This window comes from Cavia porcellus, unplaced genomic scaffold (assembly GCF_034190915.1).
Source record: "Cavia porcellus strain 051 isolate PalLab524CR breed Dunkin Hartley unplaced genomic scaffold, mCavPor4.1 scaffold_27, whole genome shotgun sequence".
Taxonomy (NCBI): domain Eukaryota; kingdom Metazoa; phylum Chordata; class Mammalia; order Rodentia; family Caviidae; genus Cavia; species Cavia porcellus.
The window spans coordinates 1338469-1353919 of record NW_026947510.1 but is presented as its reverse complement, the minus strand read 5'-3'; the positions used below and the strand labels follow the sequence as shown (position 1 = coordinate 1353919).

The window sequence follows — 15451 nt, the reverse complement described above, 5'->3', positions numbered from 1 at the left end:
CCTCGTGACTTTTATTAATTTGTTACTTCACAATCCTTGTAGCCCTTGAAGGACAACCCTGTACCCTTAATACACAATCTGGCATCTTCAGACCAAAACTACCTCACATCTATTTTTATTTGGTCTGTATCATATTTTAAATTTTTAGCCAGTTGCAACAGATAAAAATCGGTGGATTTTTAACTGAAAATCGGGGGTTCAAATTTCCCTTAAAAATGAAAGGTCTTAAAAAAAAAAAAAAAAAGGAAGATCTTACAAACCAAGAAAACCATGCAGAATATGCTACTGCTTCAGATCAATGGTCTTTGAGAAATGCCAATTGTCTTTCTCCAACCAGATCAGTTGGGGAAAGCGCTAGAACAAAAGACTCACTACAATCATGTGACCATTAGCACCCCAATTTCATGTACTGATTACTGAGTGAGGACAAGGGGAATCACGACATAACTGAGGGTCCACAGTTGAGGCAGCTTCCACTAGTCAGACCTGGAGCCCAGATGCTTGTAGGACCTGAGAGTTGGATTTAAATATTTATATAATACAGAAGAATCATGTCTCCCATTTGTACTTAAGTAGTAGCTCTTCTTTTGCATAGTCAAATATTTGCAATTATGTTCTATGTTGGGCATTCTGCTGCAAAACAATAAGAACAGGACATGGAAGGGGCACAAAAGAAAGAGAAATGAAGTTCTGGCAATAGCATGCTTACATTTTGGTGTAGCAACACAGATAGAACTAAACACCATGAGTGTGCTAAGAGGCAATACATGTTCTTCAATTTGTCATAGGCCTTAAGCCCTGTCCCATTTCCCTTGTCTAATTTTGCGGCCTTGAAGCAAACTAACGACCACTGGATGAGAAAGCCTGTGGACATTTCAGATTACAAGCTCCATGAGGGCAAAAGCTTTCCTAAGGTTACAGGAGATCAAGTTTTCTTGTTTTGAAGGAGGTAGAGTTAGGAATTACCTAACTAGTGAAAAAACATACTCCACATTGTGTACCCAAGCCAGCTGGCTTCAAAGCCAAAGCTCAACAAAATGCATAGCTATGAACCTTTAAAATGGGTTTTTTGCCACCAGACTGACAAAGGGCAGTTAGTTAGACATGGACCACAACCTGAGCTAAATCTAGGACTGCTCTCAGGCACCTGACTTCCTGCGGGTATTTAATAACCCATAAGGAGATCTCCTGTAACCCTAGGAAAGAATGAAAGACTGCCTGGTCTCTTGAATTGTCCTAAAGAAACATCACGGGGTGGGGGAGGGGGACAAGGACACCACACATGTATCCAATATCAGTGTAATTATCAGTGAATATTAATGTAGTTTCTGGAATTATTTAGGTAAAACTAAATAAACAAGTAGATAAACTGACAAATACTCAATGATTCCTATGTAGTGATTTAAAAATCTAATTTTAGTCATTATGTAGCTTGTGGTAGAATATTAAATAAAGCAAACAAAACGCAAAATCCTATCTACATTACGACTGCAACAAAGTAAAAATTATATCTGCAAGTAAATGCAGACTGAAGGCACTGTGGAAAATGGGAAGTTGATTTGTTGGGATGACAGTTCATAAGGCCTTTCTTTCCCTGTATTCTTTTGATTTGTATTCTGATTATACAGCACTATTTATATAATAGTACTTTTTTTTTAATGCCCAGTCACTCCTGACCCTGAAATAAACTAGCACAATCCAAAAACAGATGTGATGAGGGCTTGGTAGGAAATGTCTGCTTCACTCAGGGCCTTTGTGGGAGTGCTACATGGCCAGGCACAAAGAAAAAGTGTCACTAATCGGTCTGCAGATGAGGAGCAATGTGAATGCACACGCACACACATACACACACACTCACTCAAAGGAAGCTCAGCATTCCTCACTAAGCAGGGCATCAAACCATCCGGGGGTCCCCTGTATCATGTATAGGACCCTCTGCAATACATGATTGCTGCACAGTTCCTGTCTTTTAGGTACTGTGTGAGGAAAGAAACTGGCTCTGCTCAGTTTCCAAACAGAAACAGTTCACAGCAGCACCATGGTCTTGCCTGTGGGCCTGAATTGATGTCATGACCCACACCCTGCCCCCTTTCACCTTGAGCTCCACAGGATGGCTCTCAGAAAATGTGTGTCTCCACAGGTGGCTCTCTGAAAATCGGGGGTTGTCTTCCCAACACACATTTCCTGGGGTCTGTTACTAGGACCTCAGGAACAGGGTGGAGGCTGCTTGCACTGGGTGGCAGAAGGACAGAAGGACCACTGCAGGTCCATCTGAAACCAGGGTTTGTGGACCACCTAAACCCTTAGCAAACCCAGGATAGCAAGGGAGAAGGCAAGTGACAGGGGGTAAACAACAAGATCAGACCTCACAGAAGCCTCCCTATAACCAGGCATTGGAGCTGTGAAGTGGCAGCTGCCTTACCGTGAACTGACAGAGAGCTGGGACCTTAGAAAACCAAAGGCAACTTCCTTTCCTCTAGTTTCCAATACAATCAGACACCCTAGAGAGAGATTTCCTGCTGTGAATTCCCCAGAGGATGAGAGCTAGAGGAAGAAAAACCTCCACAGAAAAGTGTCTGAGCCAAGCAGCCAAATCAAACCCCAAATCCAGCGGGCCTCCCAATTGCAGTGGCTATACTTATACTTAATGGCTGGGCTTCTGCATTTCAATTACAATGCTTATCTTACTTTAAAAAGAATAAAAGAAGGAAAGAGAGAGGAAGAGATGGAGGAGAGAAATGTTACTCACTGCTGCCCTATTTTGTTAATATCTGGGTCTACAGAGGAAGTCCCACTTAGGGGAGCCAAGATCCCAACAAACAAGCATGGGAAGAGGACAGCCCAGGCACTCAGGGCATTAAACCAGAGAGACTTGTGCAGCCCTGGGGCCACCCAGCTGGTGGCATCTGCCATGGGGAGGGGAGGACTGGAGAGGACCAAGAAGGACCAAATGTGAAACCAGTGGCAGACTGCAACAGCCCTTCCTCCTATAGGCAGGCCCCACCCCAGGGCTGTTTCCATGCACTTTTTCCTGTGAGAAAAGAATGGTAAGAATGCAGCCCAGCCATTACCCAAATCCACCCTACATGGGCTCTATGCCCGATTACGTACAAAGCAGGGAGCCTTCCAGAGCCTAGAATCAGAAAATCCACTTACGAAATTCAGGTTGACAGCCAGAAACTTGCAACACAGGTAATGCAATAAGAGGGCTCCCTTTCAATTGAATATATACATTTGCATGCATGCAAATACATGCACATGCACAACATGTACACATGTATACATGCATGCATGAAAACACACAACTACATATGTACACACTCACATTCTGCAGGTATGTGATAGCACATAACAAGTCACATGCAAAGGTGGCCAGAAACACTCCTGGACTTTTATAGCTCTTTAGGGACCTGATCTCCAGGAAGTGCTAACAATTACAATCCAATTGTGTCCCTGGCTAGCACAGCCCGCTGGAGACTGCAGACCTTGCAGGGGGAGGAAGAACTTCACTGGGAAAAAATGTTGACAGAGTTTAATGTCAAGCGGAAGGACAAAGGCTTGGATGAAGAGCCTGACTGAGAAAGCAGGCATTCTGAGTGTTCTGGCAATTTGCATGGAGCTGTGCTGGGAGTATTGAGTTAAAAGGCACAGAAGGGGGCTGGCTCCCCAAGGCCAGGACAAGCCTGGGGTACAAAGGGGCAACATCTCTCTCTCTCTCTCTCTCTCTCTCTCTCTCTCTCTCTCTCTCTCTCTCCTCCCTCTCTCCCTCTCTCCCTCTCTCTCTGTCTCTCTCCTGCAGTGCCTAGAACTTGGCATCTACAATCAGTCCTTAAGTGGGAATTAACTAAGGCAATCTCCAGCTAAAAGAAAGGCTTGGAAACTCTAAAATCCTAAAACATACTGTTTGCTCTGAAGAGACTAAGCAAGATGGCAGAGAAGAAAAACTCATACTCAGTAAGTACCCAACATAGACCAAGCATAGGATATCTGTAATTCTAAGAATTGGAAGCAATGTGAATATATTGGCCTCATACTAGAGACAAAAACATGGCTGAAATTAAGACTGACACCACATATGCCAATTCTAGAGGCCAGATACACTACTCTCCATTTGGGGTGTTATGACCAGTCTTTCCTTTCCATGGGTTTGTTTTGTTTTGTTTTTTGGTGTTTTGAGACAGGATTTTGCTATGTGGTTCAGGCTGCCCCTGAATGCACTAAGTAGCCTAAACTGGCCTTAAACTCACAGTGATGCTCCTGCATCCGCTTCTCAAATGCTAGGATTATAGGCATGTGCCAACACACCCAGCTTCGTGATCAGTTTTTTCAAAATAAACCTCTCTAGCCCAGCCACCCTCAAAAAAACAAATAAATACAGTAAAACATTTATTTTATCAGGTGGCTTTAGTCAGTTCCCTTCAATTCTCTAGGCATCAGCAGCACCTTGTATAACAATCAAGAGATGGTTGGTGGTTTTCTAAGGCCCTTTCTGAAGTAGGCCCCTTACTGCAGCAGGACTAAAATGCGTTCAGAGAGGCTTATAGCCTCAGTGAGGTTCACTAACACTCACCTTCTGTGCTGAATCCTAACCAGAGCTGCTCTTGTCTAACTCCCAACCAGACCACAGCCTACAAAACAAATCATTCTGCTTGCTGCCTCTGCCTAGAGCTGTGTCGAGTACACTACAGTAGTCAGTAGATGTCACTGGCTGGCTGAATGAATCATCAATCAATGAAAGAGTAAACAAGTGCTCCTTGAAGGAAAATGTTCTGCAAAGCAAGTCCTTATGAAGACCCTGGAGATTTCCCCTCAAAGTGCAAGAGCTGGACCTTCCCAAATCACTCTGCATTGAATTCACATGCACTGCTTTTCAAAATGCAGATTTCTGCCTCTTTTCCAGAGTTTCAGGCTCAGAGGATCTGGGATGGGGCCCAGCAATCTGAATTATTAAGAAGCTTACCACATGTCTCTAACTCAGAGCCAGGTCTGGAATCATTGATGTCTATTACTTGGCTAACACCCATGCAGTCCTGCACTGGAACTAAAGGAAGCTAAGGAAGAAAAACAAAGTAAATGACTCTTTCTTAGAGCCTTTTCTCCAAAGGGCTCAAATCAATCTTTTAATACCATGATGCTGGTACCTGTTGGACTGAGACAAGTGACAATGCTTCTCCCTCCTGTAGGTAGGCAAAATGAGGTCTGGCAAAGAAACAGGACTTCTTCCCTCTTTTTGTCTCACTCTAGAGCTCCTCAAGAATTCAAGTTCTTTAGCGCTTCAACGATGCCACTGAATTTCAAAAAAAAGGAAGAATAAGGCCATGTACACATTTGGCTGCAGGCCATGCTGATGCCAGGATTGGCAACACTTGGCCCCTTCCCAGGTTAAGCAAGACACATTGGTCCTTTTGCAATTCAAATCCTGAAATCTGACCCTGCCACACACACAGTCTCACCAATGTCAACTCAGCAGACCAGAAGGAACAGAGACCTCAACCTCTGTCTCTTGGGCAGGCAAAGGACCTTCCAGTTTTTTCATTCATGAAAATTACAGTAATAGTAAGAAGTGCCAAGCACAGGAGTCAACTTCAAAAAAGATAAAGGAATAACTACTCCTCTTCTTTGCAGTAAAAATGTGGCCCTTCCAAAAGTCTGAAAGATAAGCTGCTCATGCCCCACAATTTACCCAGGAGCTAAGGGCAGACACCACACTGGGCCCCCTCCTTCAGCAACTGGGACACCTCCTAGAGGCAGGAGCAGAGAGGCCTCACTTCTTCTTCCTCATCCCCCTCCTTCTACCGAGCCCTGGCCAAGATTGACGGAGCCAGGACAGCTGCAACAGTGGGGAATGAGGTTGGGGGAGGGGGCAACAGCTGGACACAGGGAGGGCCTGGGCAGAGTCCCAGCTGGGCCTTGAGAGGAAGGAGAGACATGGATCTCCTCTACACATTATTCTTTCAGGCTAGAATGGGAGCACCAGTTCTACCTCAGCCTTGCTCCCTTCTCCTCTTGGAGCTACTCAGCAACATGGCCACATGCTGTAAGCTCTGAAGCAGCAGCCCAGTGCAGCCACAGCCTAGAACAGCACCCATCCTGTGCCCCTCCTTGCTTCAGCCCCACCAGCACCCAGGCCCTACAGAAGAAAGTCTAAGATTCTGATCTCAATCCAAAGAGGTGAATGGCAATGTAACCCCTTATGATGTGGGTGTTGGCTCCAGGGTCAGTGGACGTGGCTCTGTTACAAACCAAGTTTATGACTCTTGACAGACAAGGGATTGGTTCCCTAAAAATTTCCATGGCTTCTATTTCCAGTTTCCTTGTCTGAAAATGAGGTTGATGATATTTGCCTTACAGAGTAGGTCTTAGAAGTAGAAGGCTCATACTCTGATCCATGTGGAGCCTCAATTGTCCACATCTATAAAATGAGCAGGCTAGACTAGATGTTCTCACAGATTCCCTTTAAATCTATAAAATCCATTCTGCCTCTTGGCCAGTAATTCAGGGATGTGTGCCCTTCATGCTTCTAGGGAACACCTTAGGCCAGGGATTTAGCTGAGTGCCATAAAATAAGTGCCTGCCTAGCAAGCACATGGTCATGAGTTCGATCTCCAGTACCAAATAAATAAATAAATAAATAAAGGGAACACCTGCCTAGTTCTTCCCTGTCTCCCATACAAAGGAGACCTTGTGCTCCTCGGTTCTATACCCTACGCAGACTCACATTCAGCCTCCAAAGGTACTTGGATCCAACTCCCAAGGACAGGCTCTGTTTGCTAAGGTATGCCTCCCCATATATTTGCACAGTATGAGTGCAGCTTAGTGGTGTCTCCCTACGAGCAAATCACTGCCAACACACCTCACACCCAAGGTGCTCACTGGTATGTGCAAATACTAAGGGAAAACTATCTGTCCAGAACATCACCATCCAACATGACAGCCTCTAACAGTGTGGAAAGCCACTGCTTATTAACAGAAAATAAATAAAACTAAAATTTCAGTTCCTTGGATATATGAGCCATCCTTGAATGCTTACAACAATGTACAGTCCATAGCACTAAGTAGTACACAGAGCACACAGTGGTCATCAGGCTCTGGGATAGCAGACGCTCTCTGTGGGACAGAGCCAGGCCCTAGCGGCTCATACTGAACTTGCAGGTAGGGGCAGAGACTGAGGGCAAGCACACCCTACTGAAGGACCCCACTGCCCAAGCAGTAAGTCACATGCCTTTCATCAAACAATGCCCAGAACAGCTGCTTGCACAGTGTGCTCATGATAGTGTGTGAAGATCCAGACTCCTGTGTGCCTGCCCACCTCCCCTCTCAGTAAGGGACTCCCTGATCCTGACAACTAGCAGGTCACAGCAGCAACTGTTATACCACAGTTAATTTGGGGGAAGTAAAGGACACCTATCATTCTCTCCGGCCAGTGGCATACTCCTGGCCTCTTCTAGCTCAAAATCTGTACCTTGTCTTGGAGCAAAGAATGTAGCTGACCACTTGTTTCCTAGCAACTACTCACACCTCATCTTCAGACAACAGCAAGACCTACGGAAGCCAGGCCTCCCATTTCCAGCCCAGACTAGTAAATATCAGACCACAAAAGAAAGAGATCAAGTTTAATGAAGCATCTGCTATATTCAAGGTTCTGTCAAGGTCTTTACACTTATACTTTCCCATTTGATGTCCAAAAAAAAATGCTACAAGGTAGGGTATGATTAAGCCTACATCCCAGATGGGAAAATGAAAGCTCAGGAAAGTTAGCTGGCCTGTACAAGTTACTAAGTGACACTATCTGCTGCAAATCCAGAATGCCCAGCTCCAAAGCTTACAATCTAAAGAATTCTCTGATAACAGTTGAAACTGATTGAGCACTGACACTCTCCTCCCCAGGGACCTCTCAAAAATGAGGATCAAGATGGAGGTCATTTTGCAGTTGTGCATTTCTGGCCAGAGAAAGTCTCTAATCCCAGGAAGGTCTCATAGCCTTGAGGAAGTGAAGAAACGCTACAAAGACAAAGCAAGGGAAGAAGGATTTGGAGAAAAGAGGGAACCAAAAAGGAGACCAAAAAAGAAGGGCAGAGTGCACAGAGGCATTTAAACTTACTTAATTCATTAATTACTTGTGCAGTTATTGGTCTAATGCCTGTCTTCCTCCACCAGACCTTAGATGCCACAAAAAAGACAAACCTTGTCTGTCTTGTCCACTTTGTGTTCCTAACAGAGTCTGTAGGTGCTTAATAATAAATACTTATAGAAAGATAGAAGCTGGAAGCAAGACAATGAGAAAAATACACAGAATAGCAAGGGACAGGGTAGAAAGAAAAATCTTCCTTTTTGCCTATTCAGGGTTAGGAAGACCTCTCCATGAGGTCTTCCTGACCTCAGCTGCCCAAGGCCCTCTGGTGTAGACACAGAAGAAAAACATCCTATCTTCCAGTGGACTCCAACCCCTTTTGCCACAACCCCTCACTACCATGGGTCACAAACCTAGGCTATGTCAGGGTAAGAAAGACCTACAGGTTGCTATTGTCCAGTCTCCCCATTTCACAGATGATAAGTCTGTGGCCCAAGAGGAGAAGGGACTTGCCTGGGACACACAGCTTGAATAGGGAAAAGTCCTTGTATTTGTGCCTACGGAGCTTGGCACTTGAAGGTCACTGATGAGCCTGTGTGCCCAATGGCTTGCTTGCAGTACCAGCAGGAATCTGCTGCCCATCTGTCTCTCCAGCATGCCAAGAGGCTTCCCTCCCCTGTGCCGTGTTAATGAAGCCCATCACAGGTGATCTCAGAACAGTGCACCAGGAGGAGGTTCTGCTGGCCATCACATAGCCCTTTCATTTCCGATTTCCCAGCCTGACATTCCTAATGGTCTGAGCGCTTTCTGCTTTGAGCCCCAGGTGGGCATACATCACCTTGGCTAATGTCAGCCATGCCTTCCCCCCAGCCATCTGGACAGAGATGAGGAGAGATCAGGACATAGTGATCCTGGCAGAGAGGACTGCTGAGATGCTTCAGACACCTGGTCTCCATTCTTGCCTGCCCTCATGTGCTGTTGGGAGACAAAGTGAAGAGCAAGAAGTCTTCCCTTTTTCTCAACATCCCCATATGTACCTGGGAATTTTCTACCCTAAGGTGGCAAGACGTGTTGAGAAAGTGTTTCTATGCCCCCAGCATAAAGGAGGAGAAAATTCATATGAAACCAAGTGAAAGGTAAGGCCTCTGCCCTGGGGAGCCTCAGGTTCAACACGTTCAACATCTGTTGACATAAAAAGACCATTTGCTGAGTAAGATGCTGCCAAGTGAAGGATGCAGAGCAAGAGTACCATGAGCAGGCCCAGTTATGGAAGCCTTGAATCACGTACTTGAGAGCAGTATGAGCTCAAGAGGCTAAGGCAAATGTAACCTCAGCTCTGAACCCAGGGCTGGAGGACCCTACTGCCCAAGCAGTGAATCGTACGCCTTCCACCAAAGGATGCCCGGAGTGGCTGCTCACATGGTGTACTTGTGACAGGGTGTGAGAAGAACCTTAGGAAAGAACTTGGTATATGAAAACAAAGAACAACCATTTTCTAGGAGGTGCCCTTGAGCTACACAAGGCAATAAAGCAAAATGACAGACCTGAAGTCAAAAGAATGGCAAAGAAATACAGTGTACAAGTCAGGTTATCCTCACAACATACATGTTTTGGGACAACAGGAAAGAGGGATAAGTATCACTGCAGTCACTGTTCAGAATCCAAGGTCTCAGGGTCTGAATTTGACCCAAATGCAGAGGTCACTGAAGGGCAGCCCTGGTGAGGGTCCCACGCTAACACATCTCTTTCACTCCCAAGACACAGCCAGGATACCACGGGTGACAGAACTGAACTATACCCATGTGCACACAGGATAGAAAGCAACACTCACTAAGAATTCTGCCATGCAATGCTCCTAACTACCACAAACCAGCTGCCTTTAAGCACAGAAATCCATGTCTCAATTCTAGAGACCTAAGGTTAAGATCAAGTATGCACAGGGGCATGTTCTCTCAACCAGGAAGACTTCTGGTTACTTCCAGGGGTGGCTGGAAATCCTTGAAATATACTGCTCCCATCTCTGCTTGCTTCTTCACAGACATCTTCCTTCATCTGTATGTCCAAACTCCCATCTCAGTCACCAGCCGAGGGTCTGCTCTAAACCAACATGACTCATCTTAATGTGATTACATCTGCAAAGGTATGACATGATTTTGGGGGCCGCTATTCAACTCATTACAGCTAGACGATGCCCTGAGGTCTGCCATGCCCATCACAGTGGGGAGGTTACACTGTACACCCAGCGATTTGAGTTTTAGCCTCAAATCTACTACGACTGGCCAGATCACCTCAGTCAAATCTCCAACCTTTTCACTGTCTTTGCCGTCTTTGAGGAACCTCAATTTCCCAGGTTCATCTCAACTCTAAAATTGCCATTGGTAAAACTATGAATTCATAATTCTAACAATATAAGTAGAAATACAGATGTGTGTGCATACATGAGTTGGCAGACATATGCCCTAGCTCTGTTCTGAGAGTACAGAGAAGCAATGTCACCCCAGCAGGAACAAGCACATCTAGTGCCTGGATGTCAGCATCCAGTGGAAGGACAGGCACTTAGGTAAGTGACTAGGGTTATAGCAGGTACAGCAACATGAACCTGGAGGCTTTCATACTGCCAGAAAGAAGAAACATTCAAAAAGGATAGTGGCATACCTACCCAAATGAAGCAGGTCCCAGTGGCTACAGCGAGAGCAATTTGAACAACAGAATATAGTACTGAATTCTAACTAGAATCCATGGACTAAAATAAACATATTTATGACGTATCATATCTACATGTTTATTATGCTATATATTTTGAGCCTATAGTAATAAAAATAACTTTACTAATTGAATAAATAAAGAAATGAGAAAACAAATCTTCCAGGAGAATTCCAATTAATAAATGCAGAAGAAATGAAGAAAACTGAAAATTATCATTAGTCAAATACCACAAAAATAAACACTGCAGGCATGCTAAGACATTTGAGGGATGAGTATGTGTATAGTGTCAAAATATCTGTTCCTAAATATTTATTAATTTGAAAGAAAAAAAAAACTGTAGCTTTCGCATAGAGAACCATGGCCAACATCTCTTCCTCCAAAGAATCAAAGGTAATATCACTAGGAGTTCAACTCGTTCCCATGTGCCCCTTGACACCGTGCACTGAAAAGTATGCACACCACAGCCATGGTGTCCTATCCAGGACACACAGCCTCCACTCAATCTTGAGAATACACTGGACATTCCCAAAGTGAGACATAATCCACAAAGGACCAGACTAGTCCCCTTCAGGATAGTCATGATCATGAAAGACAAAAACAAAGGCACTGCGCCAGGCTGGAGGGGCCTAAGGAAATAGGACAACTAAATACAAAGGATCCTGGAGTAAAACTGAGAAAAGAGGTGAAATTTAAATAAAGTCTGTGTTTAGTTAATAATATTGTACTGATGTTAATTTCTTCATTTTGACACTTATACTATGGTTATATAAATGTTAACAACTACCAAAAAATCAAAAGTAAGACAGTGTTTATGTATGTGTATGCTGCACACACACAGAGAGACATGCTACCAGGACACAGAACCTGTGAACACCACTTGCACATGCTTGGGCCACATGTGCAGGTGTGTGGGAACACCCATAAATTTGTAACAGCACAGTGGATGGGGGTGGGGGCAGGCAGAGGAGGGAGGGGAAATAGCCTTTTGCCTCAGGCTGCATGCTGAGCCTCGGATCCAATTTTCACAAAAGGATTACTAGATTACATTCTTTACCACAGGCAGCTGTCTCTGTCAAATAAATAATCATCGCCTTACATTTATATATCACCTTTCATCCCACAGCCCTTTCCCTACATCTCAGACCAGCCTGGGAATGGCATAAACTCCACACAGAAAAGGAGGAAGGGAGAAGCAAGGGAGGGGTAGTACACAAGAGGAAACCAAGCTGGATCCCATTCAGGTACCAAGAAGGGCTGGGGAGGGGCCAGGGCCCAAATGGAAAAAAAGAGGAACTTGGTGGCCCAGAAGGGAGCCCTGAAATGTACGCTCTGACATAAGCTTAAGGTTGGGGCAAGGGAGAAGCAGGTCTTGAGCTTGGCAGCACCTAGCCTGCAGCAGCAGGCAGCAAGGGAACCAGCATTCTGCCTGGAGTAAGCCCGCAACTGTATATAAGCCTCTGTCTCTTCATCTGTAACACATACCTGTCATCACAATGGGGTCCTAAAAGTATCCAGCCACAAGAAAGCACCTAGCATCACATCTGACCCCATCCTCTGTGCTGGCCAGGTGGGAAAGGCCTAGACAAAAAACACGGTCAGCATGATAGGAAATACAGAGACCCTGCTGGTTCCAGGAAAGAAGCCTTGAGTTCTCCCAAGTTAATGACATCACAGGTCCCCTGCCGAGCTGAGCAGTATAGGACAAGCCCTTTGTCCAAGCCCTTAGAAAGCTGCCCACTCAGGGCAGTTAGTTCCTGCTAATTTGCTACACTGCAAAGAGGAAGGCAAAGAGAACTGCCACAGCAAGGTAAGCAGTTGGACACACACTCTAGGCCAATGATGGCAAACCTTTTAGGATTTTCAGTGACACAAACAGCCCACTGCAGGACACATGTCTTAGGTTTGCCACCACTGCTCTAGGCATTGGCTCATGATGTGCAAGCAACAATACTGTGCCCACAGAGCCTGCTTCTGAATCAAAACATGAGAGCATACAACCAAGGGCAAATAAGGACTAGAGCAAATGCCAGGGGCTGCAGAGGAGGTGAGGAGGGTACATAATGTCACACCAGACTTTCTCAGAGAGGCAGGCCTCCCACCAGCTCCTGAATGATGTGTGGGACTTGGCAGGGCAGAGGTGGGGCAAGAGAAAGGGCACAGGCACCAAGATGAAGAGCATTATAGTGTGTTGCAGAGACAGACAAGGGCGTCCATCACCGCCATCTTGACAGCTAAGAAGACAAGCTAGAAAAGCCACCTGGAGTCACACTTAGAAGGCTGGGGATGCAAGAGTTGCATCCAGACATCTTTACATACAACACAGCTCAGACACAACTATTCTTGTGTCCAGAGAAGTGGGAAAGAAGGAGAAAACAGAAGTCTAGCACTGAGAAGCAAGGTTTAAATGGACAGAGGAAGAGGTCTTTTCTAACTTCCTTTTCTAAAAACACCTTGGTAATACAAAACTGAAACCTCCCCCTTGGCCAAGACCTCAAAGGCCTTGGTCCTCATCCATGGAGTCTCATGGGTCCTCTCTGACTCCCAGTACAGAATCCCAACTTCCCCTTTGGCTTCTACAGTGAACCCCACCCCTTCTTGTAGCCCATGTCCACTGCTCCCTTTTGGTTATTTCCTGAAATGGTTTGGACTCTACTCCACACACATCCAAGTTTCCTCAAGTCTTCCAAATAAAGCCTTCCCTGGCCCACACCACTGAACCTACTCTTCCCTTTGTCCTTCACCAGGAAATCAGAATGTCCTGTGTCCTCAAGCTTCATTCTCTGCCTTCATAAAGCCTCACCCTGGGCTTCCCACACCTGACCAGAAGATATCCCTATGTCCTCTACTACAAAGTTCGAAGTACTCCTGAATTTTCTACACCAAGCTATACATCTTCCTCATTCAAATTCTCCCAGGAAACCCTGAATTTTCTTTGGGCTCTCATCATCAAACTTGCTAAATTTCTCAATATCTTATGCCAAATTTAAAATCCCATCAGCATTTCCTGAGAAAACCTCAGTTTCCTTTCAGGGACTTTCTTGCAGATTTGGAATGCCAAGAGCAGTACTTCTCAACTGATCCACAGCAGATGTACTTTCTACTTCCCATCCATTCTAGACCAAGGCATAGCTAACTCCCAGATCAGCCTCTACTCTGTTCAACAGGAGAAGTCCTTCAGTTTCAGCAGAAAGTCCTTTAAGAGTTTCCCTGGTGCCAATCACCAAATTCCAAGAGTCCCCTGCAGCTACCCCTTGAATACTCAATGACCTAAAGTGTCACAGCTATGTCCAGCGCTAGGAACGCCCCCTAACCGCTTACTTTCCGTTTCTGGACTCACCCTGCTACAGATAAACCCTGGTCTACAGACACATGAGGAGCACTCAAACACCCCCACTTCCTCATCCATCCAATAAACAGGTTTCCCAGAGCTCTGGCAGTAAGAGGCCAATTCTGTGGCAAGGAACCATCCCAGCACACCAGGTGATATCTACAATTATGGAGACATGGGTGGGACAATATGAGTGTCACAGCCTGAGAACCTGACAAATGCTTGAGCTATAGAAGGGGTAAAAAAAACTCATGTGAAAGGCTATAGGAGGGCTCAGGAGACCAATGAGGTTGAATACTGGGTCAAGGCCTATATCAAGGAAGGGCAGGAAGCAAGGCAGTTTGGCAAGAACCCTATCATCTCCTACTTGTCCCATATCATGAGCTAGATTCCCAGGAGAAAGCTTCTCCCTTCACAGCCAAGGGACACAGGCCCAGCAAGCCTGGCCTCTGGTAGGGTAAGGAGGAGGAGAGGAAGGCAGTGTGAACAGAAAAGTGAGAATCTACTTCTAACTGGTCCCTGCTTCATCTGATAAAAAAGCTCACCACAGCTCACCAAGACAGGGACTGGTGAATCACTAACAATGCTGCTGCCAAACATTTTGGTGTCAGACAAGAGAGGGAACAAGAAGTTGGTCTTCCCTATGGCCTCACCATACACACACACACACACACACACACACAGAATGAGACTGAAACCTGAGAGGATGTCAGTGGGCAGCAGGAGGCAATTTACAGCCAGGAAAACTGAGCCTTCAGCCAGATGTGGGCCCTGGGCAGGGGCTGCCTCAAGACTCAGTCCTGAGGCCCTGTGTGAAGGGGGTGGGGCTCATGGCTCTGGACTGGGGGATATTCAGAGTTCAATAGAGGGCAAGACAGGCAGACAAGGGCCTGGACCCTCATCATCACATCCCCAAACAGGAAGTTCAGCACCTGCTCTGCCAGAAGGCTGGGAGTCTAGAGTCAGCTGCCAGGAAAAGGTGTGGGAAAAGGAATGGGGGAAAGGTGGTGCAAAGGAAAGGGGGGAATATAAGCAGAGAGGCCCAGAAAAGGGTCTCCTGGCTATAACAGAGGCAGCCAGGGGCAGGCAGGGCACCAGGGCCTCTATACATCCAATCAATTTACCTGAATCACATATGTGACTCTCAGAGAAGTAAAAGCAAACCAGAAAGAAACAGCTCATTCTCCTTCCTGGTTGGTCCTACACTTCAAGTCCTTCCAGTGAGATCTGTCCTCCTCTGGAAAGCTGTGCCAGTCTCCCAGCCTTCTATCACTTCCAGCTCCAGATCTGGGGCCAGCCCTGGGATGAGAGACAGATAGGGTCACAGTCCTCCATTTCAGGTCAGA

General features: G+C 45.8%; 1 protein-coding gene across 2 annotated transcripts in view; it reads right to left on the bottom strand.

Moving 5' to 3' along the window:
• The window catches only part of Tspan9 (tetraspanin 9), a 186870-nt gene that overhangs the window by 117980 nt on the left and 53439 nt on the right, over positions 1-15451 (bottom strand). Inside the window, exon 1 of one of the 2 annotated variants that reach the window (XM_005000679.4) lies at positions 5142-5275. The exons of the other annotated variant lie outside the window; for it this stretch is intronic. The gene's annotated coding sequence lies outside the window, so the exon portion shown is untranslated. Of the gene's footprint in view, positions 1-5141; positions 5276-15451 lie in introns of those variants that run through there. 2 annotated transcript variants of the gene reach the window in all.